This window comes from Heptranchias perlo, chromosome 12 (assembly GCF_035084215.1).
Source record: "Heptranchias perlo isolate sHepPer1 chromosome 12, sHepPer1.hap1, whole genome shotgun sequence".
Lineage (NCBI taxonomy): Eukaryota > Metazoa > Chordata > Chondrichthyes > Hexanchiformes > Hexanchidae > Heptranchias > Heptranchias perlo.
Genome location: NC_090336.1, coordinates 49236825 through 49255953, shown reverse-complemented (window position 1 = coordinate 49255953; position 19129 = coordinate 49236825). Strand labels below are relative to the sequence as shown.

At 43.7% G+C, this 19129-nt stretch overlaps 1 long non-coding RNA gene across 1 annotated transcript in view; it reads left to right on the top strand.

Annotated features, from left to right (window-relative positions):
- LOC137327725 (uncharacterized) overlaps window positions 1–19129 on the top strand; it is a 121241-nt gene that overhangs the window by 86667 nt on the left and 15445 nt on the right. The window contains exon 3 of the long non-coding RNA XR_010964531.1: window positions 6938–7000. This is a non-coding gene — a long non-coding RNA (uncharacterized lncRNA). The remainder of the gene's footprint in view (window positions 1–6937; window positions 7001–19129) is intronic.

Here is a 19129-nt window from a genome sequence, read left to right as displayed (position 1 = left end):
ACTGATGCTGCAGAAAATAGGAAAAATTACAGCATGGAGCAGCCCAGGGGGAAGTCTGCTCCCAGGTTTAATGATGCCTCACTCCAGGTATTATTGGATGGGGTGAGGAGAAGGGGGGGGACAGAGATCTTCCCCCCGGCGGGCGGGAGGAAGCGGCCTGCCTCGAGGTGACAGAGAAGGTCACCTGCGCCACCAACATATCGCGCACCTGCATACAGTGCAGGAGGCGCTTCAATGACCAAAGTAGGTCAGCCGAAGTGAGTACATTTACTCATTTCCCTACACTCCGTCTGCCACATCACCGCCCCCAACCCACATCTCCTTATGCACTGCCAACACTACTGTATCACATCACTCCTCACACCCACTCAAAGCTCATCCTCATCTTACCTGCACTTACTCACCTCGCCAGTACTCATCCCGCCACTACCGCTCAACCCAATCCTCATACAGTCTCATGACTCTATCTCATACGCACCCTCTCATGCATCTCTTTCACGGTCAGCCTCACTCAACCTGCCACTACCTGTGCTGCAGCCACAGGGCATGCATCACATATGTGCAGTAGGAAGCATAAGGCAAACTTGTCGTGAGCATGAAGGAGATGCACATGGAGGCTCAGAGTCACTCGATATGTGGTCGTGGACATCTGCAGCCTCCTTCATGCCGAGCTGCTCCCAGCTGGCCCGAGCACCATCTTCTTACCTGTCGCTGTTTGAGGGTTTGTCATAGTTTATACTTATATTTAATTTCTGATCAACTCACATTACATATTATATTGTCACCACTACCTCCACGTCTTTGCGAATCTTGTCTTGTTTGTGCAATAATGCCCTTTCCTGAGGATCACTATGAAGACCCACAACTGATGCCACCCATTGTGTCACTGCAGAGTGGGTGTAGGTGTATTTTCAGGGCTTTTTTGTGCAGACGACTGAGACGTCGGCGATGTCCCCAGTGGCACCCTGGAAGGATGCGGAGGAGAAGTTGTTGAGGGCAGTGGTGACTTTGACAGCGACAGGTAAGAAGATGTTTCTCGGGCCAGCCGGGAGCAGCTCGGCATGAAGGAGGCTGCAGATGTCCACAACTACATATCGAGTGACTCTGAGCCTCCATGTGCACTGCTGCTCAGAGAGGTCCAGGAAGCTGAGCCTCAGTCTGTAGACCCTGTGCCGAGTGTAGTGCCCTCTGCGACGCATCTCTCTCTGCAGTTGCCCTCCCTCCTACTGTGCGGGTGGATTTCTCACAGCACTGTATTGTGGAGTTCCACATGTCAGAGGTAGACGGCGTGGCCGATGATGCTGTTCGCCCTCCGAGGAGGTCATGACTGCAGCAACGGCGGCCCCCATCCGGAAGATCTACATTTGAGGGGGTCCGCAAGGTAGGTAAATGTGTCTGGACACCGGGGTAAGTGTGCAAGTTGGTGAATGTTATTGTTAGGAGGAGGGTAGTGGAGACCAAACTTTGTCCAAAGTGTCAGAGTGGCCTCCTGCAATGAGTGAGGGTCTCCCCCCTACACCTGCAGCTGCCACAGGCTGATGGCTGCAACACGTCCATTTGAACTGAGAGTGTTTCCCCCAGTACGGGAAACAGTCTCAGTTAATTTCAAAATCTCAGCCCTCCTAAAATATCAGGTCAATCAGGTCTGTAAACAACCTGAAGTACCCGTTTAAATACTTTAAATGGCACCCCGCCGGCTTCAACTGCCGGCGGGAGTCCCACATGCGGGGGCTGCGCGCACATGTCAGCGCGTCACTGGGGAACCTGGAAGTGGGTGGGTTGGAGCTGGGCTCCAGACCTGCCCCAGGAATCCCCGATTTTTGCAGCCCCCCCGCCACGAACGCACCCGATTGCGGGTGCGAAAATCGAGCCCCACATGTCTATTAAGTCAAACCCATTTATCTCTATTTGTGCAATTAATTCATCTATCTTGTTACAATGCTCCATGCATTCATATAAAGAGCTTTTAATTTTGACTTTTTACCATTTTTTCCTGCTTTGACCTTATTTGTTGTTGCACTATTATTGGTAAACTCTCTGTCCCTTCCTACCACACTCTGCTGATCTTTACCCAAGTCACTACACTGTTCTATTATCTTAACTTTTCTCATTGGATTTCTAAATATCCCTCCACCTAACCCCTCCCCCCCTTTTTAGTTAAATCCCAATCTACAGCCCTATGCAAATAATGCAAATAAATGTCCTGAAACAATAAAATAACATGCTTGGGCAGATAAAGTAGAATTTTTTTTTTGCATAACTGTTGAATTGAATCATTTAGTTAAGAGAATTATTTTAGAATTACTGTATCAGTTATCCTCATGGAGCAGCATTAATACTGGAAGAGCTAGATAGATATTGGGGGTAATTTTGACTTTATGCAATAGTTTAAAATGGGTGCTAGCGAATCAGCAGCCCATTTTACATCTGTCCTGATTTTTATCTCCAATGACTTCAATGGAAATGTAAATTGGGAGGGGTGTAAAAGGGGCTGCCAATTTGCTATCACCCGTTTTATGTGATCCACCCGTGGCTAACTAAATAAGTTAAGTAGAGTATTAGATTGAAAGATGAGGTCTACAATATTGCCAAGAAGAATAATAAGTCTGAGGATTGGGAGAGTTTTAGAAACCAACAAAGGACGACCAAAAAATTGATAAAAAGGGAGAAAATAGAATATGAAAGTAAACTTGCAAGAAATATAAAAACAGATTGTAAGAGCTTCTACAAGTATGTAAAAAGGAAGAGAGTAGCAAAAGTAAATGTTTGTCCCTTAGAGGCTGGGACAGGAGAAATTATAATGGGGAATCAGGAAATGGCAGATGTATTAAACGAATATTTTCTACCTGTCTTCACAGTGGAAAACACAAAAAACATTCCAAAAATAGTGGTGAACCAAGGGGTAAATGAGAGTGAGGAACTTAAAACATTTAATATCATTAGAGAAAAGGGACTGAACAAACTAATGAGATTAAAAACCCACAAATCCCCAAGACCTGATGGCGTACATCCTCGGGTTCTAAAAGAGCTGGCTGCAGAGATAGTGGATGCATTGGTTATGATCGTCCAAAATTCTCTAGATTCTGGAACGGTCCCAGTGGATTGGAAGGTAGACAATATTACCCCGCTATTCAAGAAGGGAGGGAGAGAGAAAACGGAACTACAAGCCAGTTAGCCTGACATCGGTCATCGGGAAAATGCTGGAATCCATTATTAAGGAAGTGGTAACAAGGCACTTAGAAAGTCATAATAGGATTAGGCAGAGTCACCGAGGTTTTATGAAAGAGAAATCGTGTTTGACCAATTTATCAGAGTTTTTGAAGATGTAATTAGCAGGATAGACAAAGGGGAACCAATGGATGTAGTATATTTGGATTTTCAAAAGGCGTTCGATAAAGTGCTACATAAAAGTTTGTTATACAACGTAAGGGCTCATGGGATTGGGGGTAATATATTAGCATGGATAGCGAATTAAAGGACAGAAAGCAGAGAGTAGGGATAAACGGGTCATTCTCAGGTTGGCAGGCTGTAACGAGTGGGGTGCCACAAGGATCGGTGCTTAGTCCTCAGCTGTTTACAATCTATATTAATGACTTAGATGAAGGGACCGTGTAATATATCCAAGTTTGCTGAAGATACAAAGCTAGGTGGGAACGTAAGCTGTGGGGAGGACACAAAGACCCTGCAAAGGGATATAGACAGATTAAGTGAGTGGGCAAGAAGGTGGCAGATGGAGTATAATGTGGGGAAATGCGAGGTTATTCACTTCAGTAGGAAGAATAGAAAAACAGAATATTTTTTAAATGGTGAGAAACTATTAAATATTGGTGTTCAGAGAGACTTGGGTGTCCTCGTACAAGAAACACAAAAAGTTAGTATACAGGTACAGCGGGCAATTATTAAAGCAAATGCATGTTGGCCTTTATTGCAAAAGGGTTGGAATACAAGAGTAAGGCAGTCTTACTACACTTGTACAAGGCTTTGCTGAGACCTCACCTGGAGTAGGCATACAGTTTTGGTCTCCTCATCTAAGGAAGGATATGTTTGCCTTAGAGGCAGTGCAACGAAAGTTCACTAGATTCATCCTGGGATTAGAGGGTTGTCCTTTGAAGAGAGGTTGAGTAGAATGGGCCTATACTCTCTGGAGTTTAGAAGAATGAGAGGTGATCTCATTGAAACACATAAGATTATGAGGCGGCTTGACAGGGTAGATGCTGAGAGATTGTTTCCCCTGGCTAGAGAGTCTAGAGCAAGAGGGCACAATCACAGGGTCGGCCATTCAAGACTGAAATGAGGAGGAAATTCTCTCACGCAGAGGGCTCTGAATCTTTGGCATTCTCAACCCAGAGGGCTGAAGATGCTGAGTCATTGAATATATTCAAGGCTGAGATGGATTTTTGGATTCTAGGTGAATCAAGGGATACGGCAATCGGGCGGGAAAGTGGAGTTTAGGTCAAAGATCAGCCATGATCTGATTGAATGGCGGACCAGGCTTGAGGAGCCACATAGTCTACTCATGCTCCTATTTCTTATGTTCTTATGTTCTTATGCTATCGCACAAAGTCAAAATTACCCCCATTGAGACCTTGTTACATTACTTTTTTAGCGGTGTTCTCTCATACATAAATCTGGGACCTTCCTGGTCCATATTGTTCAGTAGCACATCAGACTGCACATTTACCCACATGATGGGATCGTAACATGATTGTTTTGGAGCAGAAAGTGCTAGGATGTAGGTGTCTCAAGATTTGAGAAGATGGAATGTTTAAAGACGTGAAAAATGTTTTTAGTGGTAATTTTATAGTGGCTATAATACCAAAGAATAGACTAAGGAAAATTTAGTTTTATTTGAATAATAATTGGCAAATTGACATGGAGGCTGTCAATCTGGAAATTAACACAGCATATATGTAAATGAATGTCCTTGTTTCTCAGTTAACAGATTCACATATCATTCAGTTGAATTAATTTTATTGGCAAAGAATTGAATGTCAAGGGATTGAATTTGTTGGAAGGGTCCTCAATGTGGGAGATTAATAAGACAACTTTCCAGAAAGAAATATTTAAAGTGGGAATTTTATGAATGTTTGAGGCAGCAATTATTTGATTGGGTTGCAGGCAGGAAGTTTATTAATTTTTTGGTGAAAATCATCAACAAAAAAAGCATTTATGTAGTACCTTTAATGTAGAAAAATGTCCCAAAACACAGAGGTGTATTAAAAAAATGAACACAGAGCCAGAGAAGTAGAGATTAGGAAGGCGACCAAAAGCTTGGTCAACAGATGTGTTTTAGGGAGTGTCTTAGAGGAGGAGAGGGAGTTTAGGAAGGGAATTCCAGAGTGTGGGGCCTAAGTGCCTGAAGGTCAGCCATCAATGGTAGGGCAAATATCCCGTCAGAAAAATGGAGAGTTCAGTGTAGGAGGGTTATGGAGCTTGAGGAGGTTAGAGTTAGGAATGAGTGAGGCCATATGGGATTTCAACACAAAGATGAGAATTCTAAATTCAAGGTGTTGGACAACCCGGAGCCACTGTAGGTCAGCGAGAACAGTGGTAGTGTGCGAGCATGACGTGGTGCAGTACAGGATGTGTGCATCAAAGTTTTGCTTGAGTTGAAGTTTACAGACCATGGAGAATGGGAGGTCAGCCAGGAGAGCATTGGAATAGCACGGATAGGCTGAGGTAGGGATGAAGGCAGGCATTGTTACATTGTTACATAGGCTGTCTTTGTGATGGAGAGGATATGGAGACTGAAGTTCAGCTTGGGTTCTAATAGGACGCTGAGATTGCGAGCAGTCTGTTTCAGCCTGAGACAGTGGCTGGGAGGGGAACCGGAATCGGTGGCAAGGGTACAGAGTTTGTGGTGGAGCTGAAGTCATTGGCTTTGGTCTTCCCCATGCTTAGCTGGATATTGGTCAAGCAGTCTGACAACACAGAGGCAGGCAATTAATAGAACAAGAGCATTAGATGAGTAACAGAAGCTGTCAGAAAGTCTGAAAGGGGGAAACTGATGTTAAGCAAAATTAACCCCAGTAGTGCCAGAAGGTTTTTCACCTCCATTTCAAAATTCTAATGATGACTTTGATACTCCCAGCAGAGAGAAACACTTGAAGGAAGCATGGGTCAGAGAATCAGCGCTACAGTGTTGTAACTTTATCTCTGTCCTTTGAAAGTGGCTCCCTGCTGGGGGTGCAGGATCACTGAATTTAGCTTTATATTAGATAAATATACAGCAAGTAGCTAATTTCAGTACCAACAACTAAATGCAAACACATGACCAGGTGATCTCTTCTTTGTAATTTGATCCAGTACTCAGACTCTCACATTTTATAGGTGCAACCCCAAACTCGTCCAGGTGAATGGAGCTGTTACAAATTTCCGGTCTATCATGAAACCCTCTTGGGTTTGGTGGTATTGGTTGTTTTCATAAGCGGTCCGAACACCTTACGTTTACCCTTCTTCTGACCTGGACCAGATAATCATAAGAAAGAAAGACTTGCATTTAGATAGAATCTTCACAATCAGGACATCCCAAAGCGTTTTTACAGCCAATTAAGTACTTTTGAATCATAATCACTTTTGTAATGTAGGAAATGTCTTGCTTGTGTACTTTTTCAATCTCTCCAAAGCTGGACCAAGCAAAAACTGCAACAAGGCTTGATATAAATTGTTAAGCTGCTTTATTTCACAGCGGGTGAACATACAGAGCAACAATTGTGATCTGATCCATTTATTTCAATTAATACAACTTCACATAATAATACAAAAATAATTAATATATTATGCTTTCCAATGGGTTGTCTTGCTTGACTTAAAATAATTTCTAGCTGCTCTTCCTGCATTTCAATCTCCTTGCAACCTTTTGTTATCTGACTACCTGTGCAACATCATGTTTCAAAGCCTATGTCTGTCTTGATGTTATATCTCTCACTATTCACAGCCAGAAAGAGAAGGCCTGCTAGACTTCCTGCCAAGTGCCTGGGACCAGTGACTCCACAACTCAGTGAGTGTGGCATGTTTATCAATTACCAAGACAAGCTCATGAATGGATTGTTGTTACAGTCTATGCATAAACAATTATCAAAGCTAATGGTATTAACTCACATGATGAAACATCCTTACGACACCCCCAGAGATGAAAATCACCATGCTTTCAATTATTATGTTTTGGATCCTTCCAGGAAATCGTTGGTGATATATTCAGTGTAAGCCAGTTTTCTGTAACAACTTCATTACTTTTGCTACTGATCATCATCATTAGCATGAAAGTAAAGCTCATTTCTACAGTTCTGCATGCATGTTATCACTTGGACCCCTGTGTACCATGAAGTGCCCTATATGAATCATAAGGGCTGTATTCCATCAATGTACAGCTGGTATCCGACACCAATGCAGAATAATGTGGCTGAATGTTTGCTTCCCTGGGAGCCTCCATGATGTCTTCATTTTAAGGTAAGCATTTGTGCCACCCTTATTTAAAGGGGAGGAAAGATTAGAAGGAGAACTCCTGGGAGACTAAGGTACCGTTTGCAGCTATGCCGCGTGACAACCAAAATGATTAACAAGCACTCCATTGGGATCTTGAATTAGTGCTTCAGATGTCAATCCTCTTTTTACAGTAGAACCCTTCCCCCCAGGGTCTCGTGAGTAATCATCATATTCTGCATACTTTTATTTTGCAAAGAGGCCTTACCAAGGGGGAAGAGGAACAGAATGCCAAAGCCATGGCAGAGCTGGAGGATGAAAGTGAAATGAAAAAGAGGAATTAGCTGTCAAACCACCATCGTAGCAAGTAGGAAGGGTGAATTGGGCACTCAACAACAACTTGCATTTATGTAGCATCTTGCAAGTCACTTTACAGATGGGGAAAGAGAATAACATTAATCCAAGATACCTTCCAATAAGTGCCACAGCTGCACCATTTGCTAAACCTGTAATTCACATATGCAAAGTAACCTTTTCAAAATGATCTCCTCCTGCACTTTACTCAGCAGTTTAAACAACATCTATTCTCATCTTTTTCTGTTTTGCTTTGGTCAAATCAATGGCACACAAATACTCATCACAATGTACAAATGAAGCGTAGTGTATTTATTCCATCCATTGTGTGTTCTGTGAATGGTATCGGTGGTATTTGTCAAATAACTTCCCCTTTCAGCTTGTACATTATTTGCCATGTGTAAAACCCAACTTACTACTTCTCAGTGCTCCAATATTGGAAGGAGTAACTGTGCTGGCTGCCTGCACGGTTACAATGCCAGCCTGCTGGGATTGTGCTGATACTAGACCTCTATGTGGTACGTACTCTGATGGCCCAGCATCTTGGTCAACCATTTCTGGTGCTGTTGCAGCTGCTTAGGTGCATGTTTTCTAGCACATCTATTGTGATACTTGATGGCCCGGGGGTGGCATAGTCATCAGAGCCAGTCACCTGACCTGTAATTACTACAGCTATGCCTTGATGCTGCTGAGCACCCCAATATGTCCACTAATCTGTTTAAGTCAAAACTTTGGGCAGCAATGAGTTTTTCATTTTCTCTTCTTCTCTTCTAAAAATTGGCTCCTTGCTGGAGTGCAGTTCAACAGGTACCAGTTGTCCTCTGCTACCCCACCCAAGTGTCCATTAGTTATGTGTGAGCCTCAACAGTGAGTCTTAGGAGGCTATTCAACCACAGTGGACATCACAATTGAACCTGACCCTGTCTTCAGCTGACATTCGTATGTGTACACTTTCAGCAAAAGTCACTGGTTAGTCGGAAATAGGAACTCAAACGCCAGGGCTTCTGAGGCCAATTATAGAATTATACCACTACTTGCTGAAATAAGCTAGCTCAACACAGACTGGGAATCAAATCTGGGATATTTTTGGTCTGTATAGCTCAGGCACTCACTGGGTAAATTCATTGGGGTAAATTTCCAACTTCAAGATTCTGGCAGGGAGCCTTACCTTTTGGGAATATATATTATAATTTCATATCCAAATTTCCGATGTATACACTTGGTGGTTGAGATTCCCTATTGGGAGCACAAAGTCAGAAAGTTGCCTCTGCCAAGCATCATAGCCTTCAATTGTAGTTTCAAGCCAATGTGGTATAAGTAAGATATTGGATGGGGTTTGCTGTTTCACAAAACTAATAAACTGGAAAGTCTTGTCTACCTAATTCCCTCACCTTTTTGGTGTCTGAATTATGTAAACCATTATTACTGTTATTTATTTTTCAATATATGTATGTAGTATATTGAGATTACTGATGCCAATGGAAAATATTATGTGCTAATGCTACTTGATCCATATCAGTTATCATTGTTGTAATTTTGTACCTTGTTGTTGATAGCAGTTATTTTGAAAGGTGTTGTTTGATCAGTTTAGTGCAAACGTTTGTGCTATTTAGGACATGTTATACAACATAGGTGTAGCACTCATCATTGACCAAATTCTGATCTTGATATGTGCTGAAACCAGAGTTCACAGTATCCTTAGTCTCAATCTTAAAAAAGAGGGGTAGAAATTAGGCGTCAGCCCTTTTTTCCTGGGCTTATAAAAGATAACAAGCTATTCTACAAATATATCAGTTTAAAAAAATGTTAGATGGGACCCCTGAGATGAGAGGAGAGGATAGTGAGTTAGTAGAGGATAAGTAGAAATTGCCAGGATACTTAACAAGTACTTTGCTTCAACGTTTACAAAAGAGAAGGATATTGGGAAGGAGGTAAATCCTGAGTTGGTTAAAAGCTAGATGAGAAATATTATAAAATAGATATAAGGAAAGTATTAGAGACGTTAATGAAGCTAAAGGAGGACGAAGTGCTTGGACCTGATGGGATACAGCCAAGGACCTGAGGAAGATAATAGCTGAGGCCTGAGAAATTATGGGGTAGATTTTCATCTTCGTCCAGGCGGTAATCTGGCTGCGTGGATTGTATGACCTTTGCAGAGTTTGCCTGATTTTAATTCCATTTATTTCAATAGCAAAACCATAACACAAACTGTATTCTATAAGAATGATACCCATAATACAGTGCAGGGGCCACTTCATTCACATCTGTGGCTTTCTGTGGACCTGCTGCACCATGTTCCTCTGGGCATATTCACCTGTGGGATATCCCCAGAACTAAGATTCATTGTTGTTTCCTCTCTTATTGTTCTACAGTGACAGAAATCAAAAGAACATTGTTTGGAGATGGGATGGGATTTTTTCAGTTTTACTGCACAAGTAAAAAGATAGTTGACAACTCTACATGTAGGAACTCACCATACGATATGGACACATATCCCAATCCTCCATAATGTAGCTTGTTAGAGCATTGTAGAGATTGATCCTCAAGCAAGACACTAGCTGGGACTGTGACTCGCTACAAAAATTTAATGTACAACACTTCCAGCAATAATGGGCTCTCCCTATACATTACTGGAGAAACATTATTTAGTTGAGCTATTTATTGATTAACCTGGAATGCTCAGTTTTTTTGTTTTTTCTTCTGTTCCTTTGTTCACATTTTGGGGCGGATTGTAACTCGGAATAAGTTTCTGGTGGGAAACTGCTCTGGCGAGTTGAATTCCTGCCCGGAAGAGGCAGCAGGAGGCTTTGCCGATTTTAACTGCTAGGCCTCATTTAAATGCCATCGGTTCACTTCCTGCCCAGAACGGGCATGAAGAGGACACAGAGCTGCTGTTGGCAGAGGAAGATCAGGAAGCCCTTGGCCACCCACCGGATTCCAGGTAAAGGGCAGGAAGGGGTTTTCGGGAGAGTCTTGCGGGAGGGAAAGGGAGGGGTGAAGAATCCGGGGCAGGGGAGGCTGTTACTTTCTTTTCTTTGTGGTGCCCGTAGGCAGCTTCTGTCTTCAAACAAGCTGAGACAGGTGCCTCATCTGGCTGCAAACCCTGCATTGGAAATAGTCAGGATTTGAGCAGATAAGTAACCTGTTTGTTTTTAACTGCCCACCTGCGTGGTCTCTGCTGGGCGGGTATGGTTAAAATCAACCCCTTTGTTTTCATTGCATTAAACCTTTTCCATGGCAAGTTTTATGACATAAATTATATTTAGTGGTATTCCGTAAATGTTTCTTTGTGCCAGAACTTCGAGGAACCTGAACCATGCAGTAATATAATTGCAAAGCTTTTTCTCCCCCAACTTTCTCCCCTGCACCTTTCCTGGAGAAGTTAGTTACACAGGAACTAGATACCCTCGAGAACTAGTTGTGATGTGTGAATGCAAATAATGAGTGTTGGTAGGTCATTCAACACACTAAGAACAAAATTTCTTCATCTTTTTTAAATATTTAAACATGACTAGTACTTACTGGATGCAGTTAATTTATAAATTTGTCTTTTCACTGCCAAGAAGATTTATTTCCACAGGCAGGAAAAACTGGAACAGGTATCAGTGACCCTGCCTATGGACAACTAACATGACCCATCTGTGAAGCAGCACAGCTTTTAGAGAAGACACCATTCTTTGGATGCCCCCACCACCGGAGGCTTTCCATTTTCACTATTGACAGCTGTGAGACAAGTTTTGCATAACTACTTATATTATTGGCACTGATATGTTGACTTGAAGATCACAGCCAGGGTCACTTAGGGGTTTAAAAGTATATGATCCTATAACTATTTTTACTCAAAAGATTAATACTAGAAAATTATTGAACAAATGCAGTACTTTAATATTTTACAAAGTGGTTGAAAATAAGTTATGTTCAGTTATCCCATTAGCTCAGCAAGTATTATTACACCCCCTCCCATGCAACCATATATGATTTATTACCTGATTAATATTGGTTCTTGTCCCTAATGTGTAGTGCAATTACAATACTATTTTTAGCTGGTGTACTGGCAAGTTGTGACTCCACATTTTAAAAACTAAGGTTCCACTTCATCAGATGTTACTTGTTCAATGCAGCTTCAATTAATTATGAATTCTGTTTATGTATGTTAACAGGTGGATTCAGTTTATAGTTCACACACAGTGAAGCCAAATTCTAAATGTTTTTGACTAATGATAACCCGTTGAAGATTACTTCTAAATTTGTCTGAATGGATGCAGTGCAAATACACAGATAAAAAGTAGCACACATTTCCATTTTAATATCCCTAAAATAATTAGCTTTGATCACAATTTTTATTAGAGCTGCACATTTTTGGAAATCGTATTATTCCTGCATTATTCTCATCAGTGAAGCTGTATAGCTCTAACTTTTGTTTTTAAATGAAAGATCACATAGGTTTAACTTCAAAAACAGATTTAAAATCTTATACCTCTGTATTAGTATGGTTTTTGAAGATTAAGGCTTCCTACACTAATGAAGTTTGTTCAAAAGAATCTGAATTAACAATTGAGTTCATTTAGGATTGAAGTCAAACTAAATTGCATACTTATTTTGATAGTCCCTTTCTTTTATTTTTGGCTATTCAGTTGAATTATGAGATCCAACCAAATCGCTGCTAATCTGACACTTTATTAAAATAAGTATGCAGACTGTCATAAGAACATAGTATTATTACAAATTCAACTGCCATCACTTGTGTGTTGATGGCTTAAATGTCCAAATTCCAGCTCAAAATAGGCAACTATATCTTAATATGAATAAAATACATACTAACTATAAATGATGCTTGAACAGCCAATTCAATGGGTTAATCAGATAAACTTGCTAATACATATTATTCCCTGTTTTGAATGAAAAGGGAAAATTTTCCTGCCGCCACCCCCCCCCCCCCACCCCATTACGTTGGCAAACACTATGTCGAAGCTCAGGGATGTTGGAATTTCCTGTCTGGGTAATCATTAACATGGCCCGAAAGCACCACCAGCACAGTTCTGGCGGGGGACATCGTATAAGACAGGAAGTAAAATGGAATACGGAGTAAATTGGAACGCAGCTTCAGGCACTGGCCTAGTTCTGACCCCACTACCGCACCCCCCCCGCCACCCCCCAACCATCACCTCACCAACCAGGGAAGCCCCAAAAATCCCAGAACAATGGAAAGAGGGTGGAGACCTGGCAAAATGGGCCTCCTTTTCTTAATCTTTGCACATGCAGAATGGACATTCCGGAGAGCAGGCAGAGGTCAGGAAAATTAGACCTGATGAGTGTACCTTAACAGAAAAATTGTAATATTACACGCAAACAAAATTTTGAATCACAGACCACAAGTCAATTCTTAAAATATTTTAATACATGGAAAGGATGAATTCTACAACAAAAATTCTGTTAATTTTACATTACAATCTTATGTGTTTTAGGGCGTATTAAAATGGGGATGTGCAAACAACTGATCCATTTCCAAGTTGGGTTCTAGAACAATTTTTGAAGATACTGCAACCTAAAAATAAAAAAAACCTCTGCAAATAATGGCTATTAATATGCCAACAAGCACCACAAGTTGTTTATAGTATCTCTCAAGTATTTATTCATTATTTCACCCATTAAAGGTGAAGGCATTAATTAGTGTTTACTGACTGCTGGCCCAGATGTACAGTTGTTCTGCCTCTGTGAGAATACATTGCTTTCTGAAACTTGTTAGTGAAACCTGAAAGAATTCACTGCTATACAGATATAAAAGCAAAATACTGTGGATGCTGGAAATCTGAAATAAAAACAGAAAATGCTGGACATATTCAACAGGATAGGCAGCATCTGTGGAGGGAGAAACAGAGTAAACGGACTCAATTTTAGCCCCCAAATCCAGGTGGGTTGGGGGCGGGGGGGGCAATCAAAATCACGAATTCTGGAGGGAGAAGGAATCCCGGCTCCAACCCGCTGACTTCCGCATTCAACCCAGACACACCTGGGTGCGCGCGTTTCAGGAAGCCGGAAGTCTGGTGGGCCGATATTTAAAACTGCAATTAAGACACTCAAACTTGTTAAACTGTTTAATTTTATGTGGATTCAGGCAGGGAAAGGATTTTAACTCTGCCTCAATGTGTTTCCTGTGGGGTCTGAAAGGCGCCATGGAAATGGAGGCAAGTTGCAGCCGGCAGCCATATGGACATTTAAATCACAGTTTGACAGATGGGGATAAAAGGTGAGTTTTTGCAGCAGGGCAAGTAGTTCTCTCAGACAAACCTTTGGCTGGGAATTCTTTGTGTTTAGACTCAGATTTCTTTGTTCACACATAGTTATCTACTTTTTGGACCTCCTCAAACTGACAACATCAGGATAGGGGGCACAATGGCTGTATTCAGCAGTACATTTGAGGAGGAGGCACATCACCATCTGCGGCAGGCATGGCGTGCAGTTCTGGCACTTGCAGATCCACAAGACAGAGGTGAGCCGCAGGGACCCACAGAAGAGCAGAGAGGGAAACAACGGTGGGCCGAACATCGCGGGAGGCACTATCTGCATGAGAGGATCTACAGACAGAGACTCAGCTTCCTGGACCTCTCTGAGTAGCAGTGCCTACGAAGGCTGAGAGTGAGTCGCCAGGTGGTCACAGACATCAGCACGCTCCTTCATGCACAGCTGTTTGCGGCTGGGCCTGGTGGCATCGCATTGCCCGTGGCAGTTAAAGTCACCACTGCCCTTAACTTCTTCGCCTCCGAATCCTTCCAGGGTGCCACCGATGACATTGCCAGGGTCTCTCAGTCGTCTGCTCGCAAGTGTATACGACAGGTCATGGATGGATTGGTTTGCAGGGTGTCCCACTACGTCAACTTCCCCATCGACGACATCAGCCAGACTGAGAGGGCAGTGAGTTTCCACTCTCTGGCTGGCTTCCCATGGGTACAGGGTGCAATTGATTGCACACACATAGCAATCCGAACACCTCCACATGAGCCAGGACTGTTTCTGCAGGTGAGTGTCAGATTCCCGGACAGTTGCCATGATTCCTTCATTCTGTGAGAATCCAACATCCTGGCCCTCTTCCACCCACCAAACAGACTTAAGGGCTGGCTCCTTGGAGACAAGGGATACCCTCTGCAGACGTGGCTCAGGACACCTCTGCGAAACCCCACCAGTGAGGCACAGAAGCGGTACAACGACAGTCACATCACCACCAGGTGTGTAATTGAACATGCCATAGGACTGCTCAAGATGCGGTTTCGATGCCTGGATCGATATGGGGGGTTGCCCTTCAGTACTCACCAGACAGAGTGGGTAGAATTACAGTCGTCTGTTGCATGCTGCACAATATCGTTCAACAGAGAGGGTTACCGGTGCATGAGGCCCCATGCCCTCATGAAGCATCAGCATCTGCCATCAACATTGAGGAGGAGGAGGAGGATGACGACGATGGGCAACCCATCAGCAAAGCAGCGGCTCACCTAGTTGCTCGTGATGCCAGGGATTCACTCATATTTGATAGATACTCATAAAGAGATCTGCAAAATGAGGATTGTCAAATTCTCAGACCATCTGGAACAAGCACCTTCAATACCAGCCCCCACCCCCCCGCACAAACATTCCTACAACCACGCATACACCCACTATAAATGCACCCATTGGGCGGCATCAAGGCTTGCCGTTCATGATGAAGCACATGAAAGGGCATTTAATGTGCGTGGAACAAAAAACAAATATAAATGAAAAACATGACACTCTGTCAAACACCTTCGTGCTTACCCTTCACGATCACAAAACCTTAGCCTTTCTCTTCCTACTACTTCCACATGGTGCATCCCCTGTGGCTGCAGCAGAGGTAGTGGCAGGTTGTTCATTTTCATGCCCTGACTGCTGAGATGCTTTTGGCCTACGCCCTCTGAGCTTTGGAGCCCTTGAGGAACCTGCCAAAGACTGCTCCAGCTGCACCTGTGCAGGGGCAGACTCGGCCACCTGGAGAGGAGGCAGCATTGCGGGTACTGGTTGAGAAGAAGGCAATGGGTGAGACGTGGGAGCACTTTGAGTGGAGTCCCCACATCCATGTCCCCTTTTGCCATCATCCCTCTCCTGGGCCAGGGCCACATCACTCCTACCACCCTGGTGGACAACAGATTGGAGGACATGTGTGATGTCTAATAAGGCCACTTCTAATCTATCTGTCAGCCAGTTTAAGGCGGCAAAATGTTGTTCGCCCAGAGTCCGCACGGCCATTGTCAGCGCCTGAATAGACTCATTTGTGAGCCGTGCTTGAAGGTCGATGGAGGCTGCCATTCTGTCCATCGTACACATTCCCACTAATTCCTGTGTCCCAATTCCACTAATGCTGGAGGTGCACTCCGCCATCCTCTCCGCTATTACGAGGAGTGTACGTGGCACGTCTTCCAGTACCTCGCAAAGATGCTGCTGTCCCTCGATCATTCTCCTTTTCAAGGATGGCCCCCGGGATTCAGCATCTGCATCCAGCTGAGCAGAGCCTGGAGAGGAGTGCGCCCACCGACGCTGACACTCTACAGCTGCCCCTGCCATCAGTGTCTGCTCATGCTCACTTGTGTGTGGTGACTCACCAGGTGACAACGCAACTAACTGACTACTAGGACCCACCGAAGTGTGAATATCTGCGCTGGTGCATGGCTCACTAAGATGTGACGGTGTGCCCTCAGAGGCTGGGCGCTCCAACAAGGAATCACTCTCTTCCGTCACTTCTGTCATTGAAGGGCGTGGAAGAGAACAGGAGGCCATATTAAGAATCATCACAGATGTAATGTTGCGATGAGCATACTGAGGGGTGCAATATTAATAACATCAATTGTGTGTGATGAAGGTTAAAGCTGTGTCACCAGACGTTTGTGGGCTGCCAGTCTCGGCATCCCCAAGGGACAGGCACTCAACCATGTGGGTAAATTCCAAAGTCTCCTCCTCTGCCTCTATGAGAGCCATTATTTGTTGTGGCCCCACTCCAGTCCTCGCCCTCTCCCTTGCATTCTGAGCTTTCTTCTCCTACAAGGGAGGAAGTACAGATGTGTGAGTGAGTGAGAGTGAAGTGGTCAACCGATGAATGCATTGCTTTGGATGTGGCTGACCATGAAAGAGATGCATCAGAGGGTGATTATCAGGCAGATGCATCACATTACATCAGAATTGGGGTGAGTGGTAGTGGTGGGTTCACAAATGGGAAGGTGAGAAATGCACAGAAAGTGAAGGTAAGTTGACGATGAGCCTTAAGTGGGTCTGAGGAGTGATGTGATGGGATAGGATTCGCAGGGCACAATGTGAGGGGTGGGGTGGGGGGGTGCGGGGAGGCGGTGATGTGTACCACAGAATGCAGGTGAATCAGTAAGTGTACTCACTTTTCCTGACCTGGTTAGGTCATTGACGCGCTTCCTACACTGGAACCAAGTGCAGGAGGCGGTGCTTCTGCTGGTCACCTCCTCTGCCACCACGAGCCAGGCCTTCTTGGTGGCAGAGGCAGGGCACTTTCTCCTGTCTGCTGGGTATAGTGTGTCCCTCCTCACCCTCACCCCGAACAGCAGCACCTCAAGTGAGGAGTCACTGAACCTTGGTGCCAGCTTGCTCCTCTGCTGCTCCATTTCCATCAATTCCTCCTTTCTCCAACAAAAGCCATTCATGCATGGTCCTTTAAATACTCCAGCTGACAGCATGCCATTCAGTGCACAGTCCGCCGGCTGTGCAACTTTCAGACGGTGAACCCGGAAGCCACATTAAGGGCTTTCAATTAGGTCGCGATCGTGTGGAGGAAGGTAGGAAATTTCTTTGGGGGTTTCTCACACGCCTATTGACCGCCCTGCTGACATCCCGCCGCCATGATAAAATCCTGCCCAACATTTCAGGTCGATGACCTTTTGTCACTGCTATACAGTCCTGCCTGTGTCTTTGCAATTGAGACTGATAGCTTATTATAAAAGGAAGCAAAGGCATGTCAAAATAACTCATTAACAAATTCCCATTACTTTAAGATGCTCGTTAAAATGTTGTATATTAGTCCATAATTGCTCTTGTGAGTAGTTATTTCAGTGCATTTAATTCATGCTATGATACATCACTGTGTGACCATGATAAAGTGTCAGTGTCAGACTCCAAGGAATTTAAAGAAAATACCCTGGTCAGAAAGAATGAAATTTGAACTTCATTCCAGATACATAGCTGATAATAATAATCATTTAATCAGACTCTGGACTGAATTATAGTGACTGATAATCATTTGGATGTGGTAATGTGTGGGTGTGATGGCAGAAATTTTACTCAGCTCATTAGACACTAGGCTGGCATTAGACCTACATTGACTCCTGGACCCTAGTGCTTCCAAATTAAAATTGTCATACTAAGTGTTTAAATCCATACAAGGCCTCAAACCTGCCTATTCTGGTAATCTCCTCCAGCCCTACAACCATCCCCCCACCCCCCCCCCCCCCCAACCGCAGAACTCTGCGTTCCTCTAACTGACACCTTGTGTATCCCCCCTCCCTTCGCTCCGTTATTGGCATCTGTGCCCTCAGCTGTGTAAGTCCGATGCTCTGGAATTCCCTCCCTAAACCTCACTGCCTTTCCACCTACCTCTTCTCCTTTAAGACTCTCTTTAAAACCCAATTCTTTGACTAAGCTTTCATTCACTTTCTTAATATTATCCTTTTGATTGGCATCCATTTTTGTCTGATTACACATCTGTGAAGGACCTTAGGACATATTTCTACATTAAAAGTGCTAAATAAGTGCAAGTTGTTGTTATAGAAAAAATTCTGAGTGTGACTGAAGGAGTAACACATTTACACTTAAGGGGCAGTCTTCACTGCTGATGGGATTCCTGGCCCACCAGAAAAAAAATAAGTACCTGCACCCTGATTTCTGTTATGTCCCACTGGTGGGCAAGGCTCCCCGGTGCCGCACAGACTTGCAAAATGAGACTCTAGTGCTTTTTAAATTATTGAACTGATCATTGAATGGATTCAGTTGAAAATGTTGCAAAAAGATACATGGGGAAAAATTGAGTTGCATTGCGCCAGATTTCGGGGAGCAAAATGAGTGCAATGGGGATGAATTTTGGGTGGCGGTATCCCGCAGCCAATCTTTTCCAGAGGTTTGTCGGTCGCCATGTTGATTTGGGCAACTTTTAGTTTTTCCGAGCGGTTGCCTGAAGGGAGTGCTGAAGCAATTGCAATATGTAAATAAGGGTCCTTTGCCTGTTGAAGGACCCTATTGTGAAATTGGAATGTGGGAATTCTGCATTCACGCCTAGGCCTGCCCAGTGATTCTTGACGCCAACATTAGGCAGGGTGCATCAGCGATATCTAAAGGG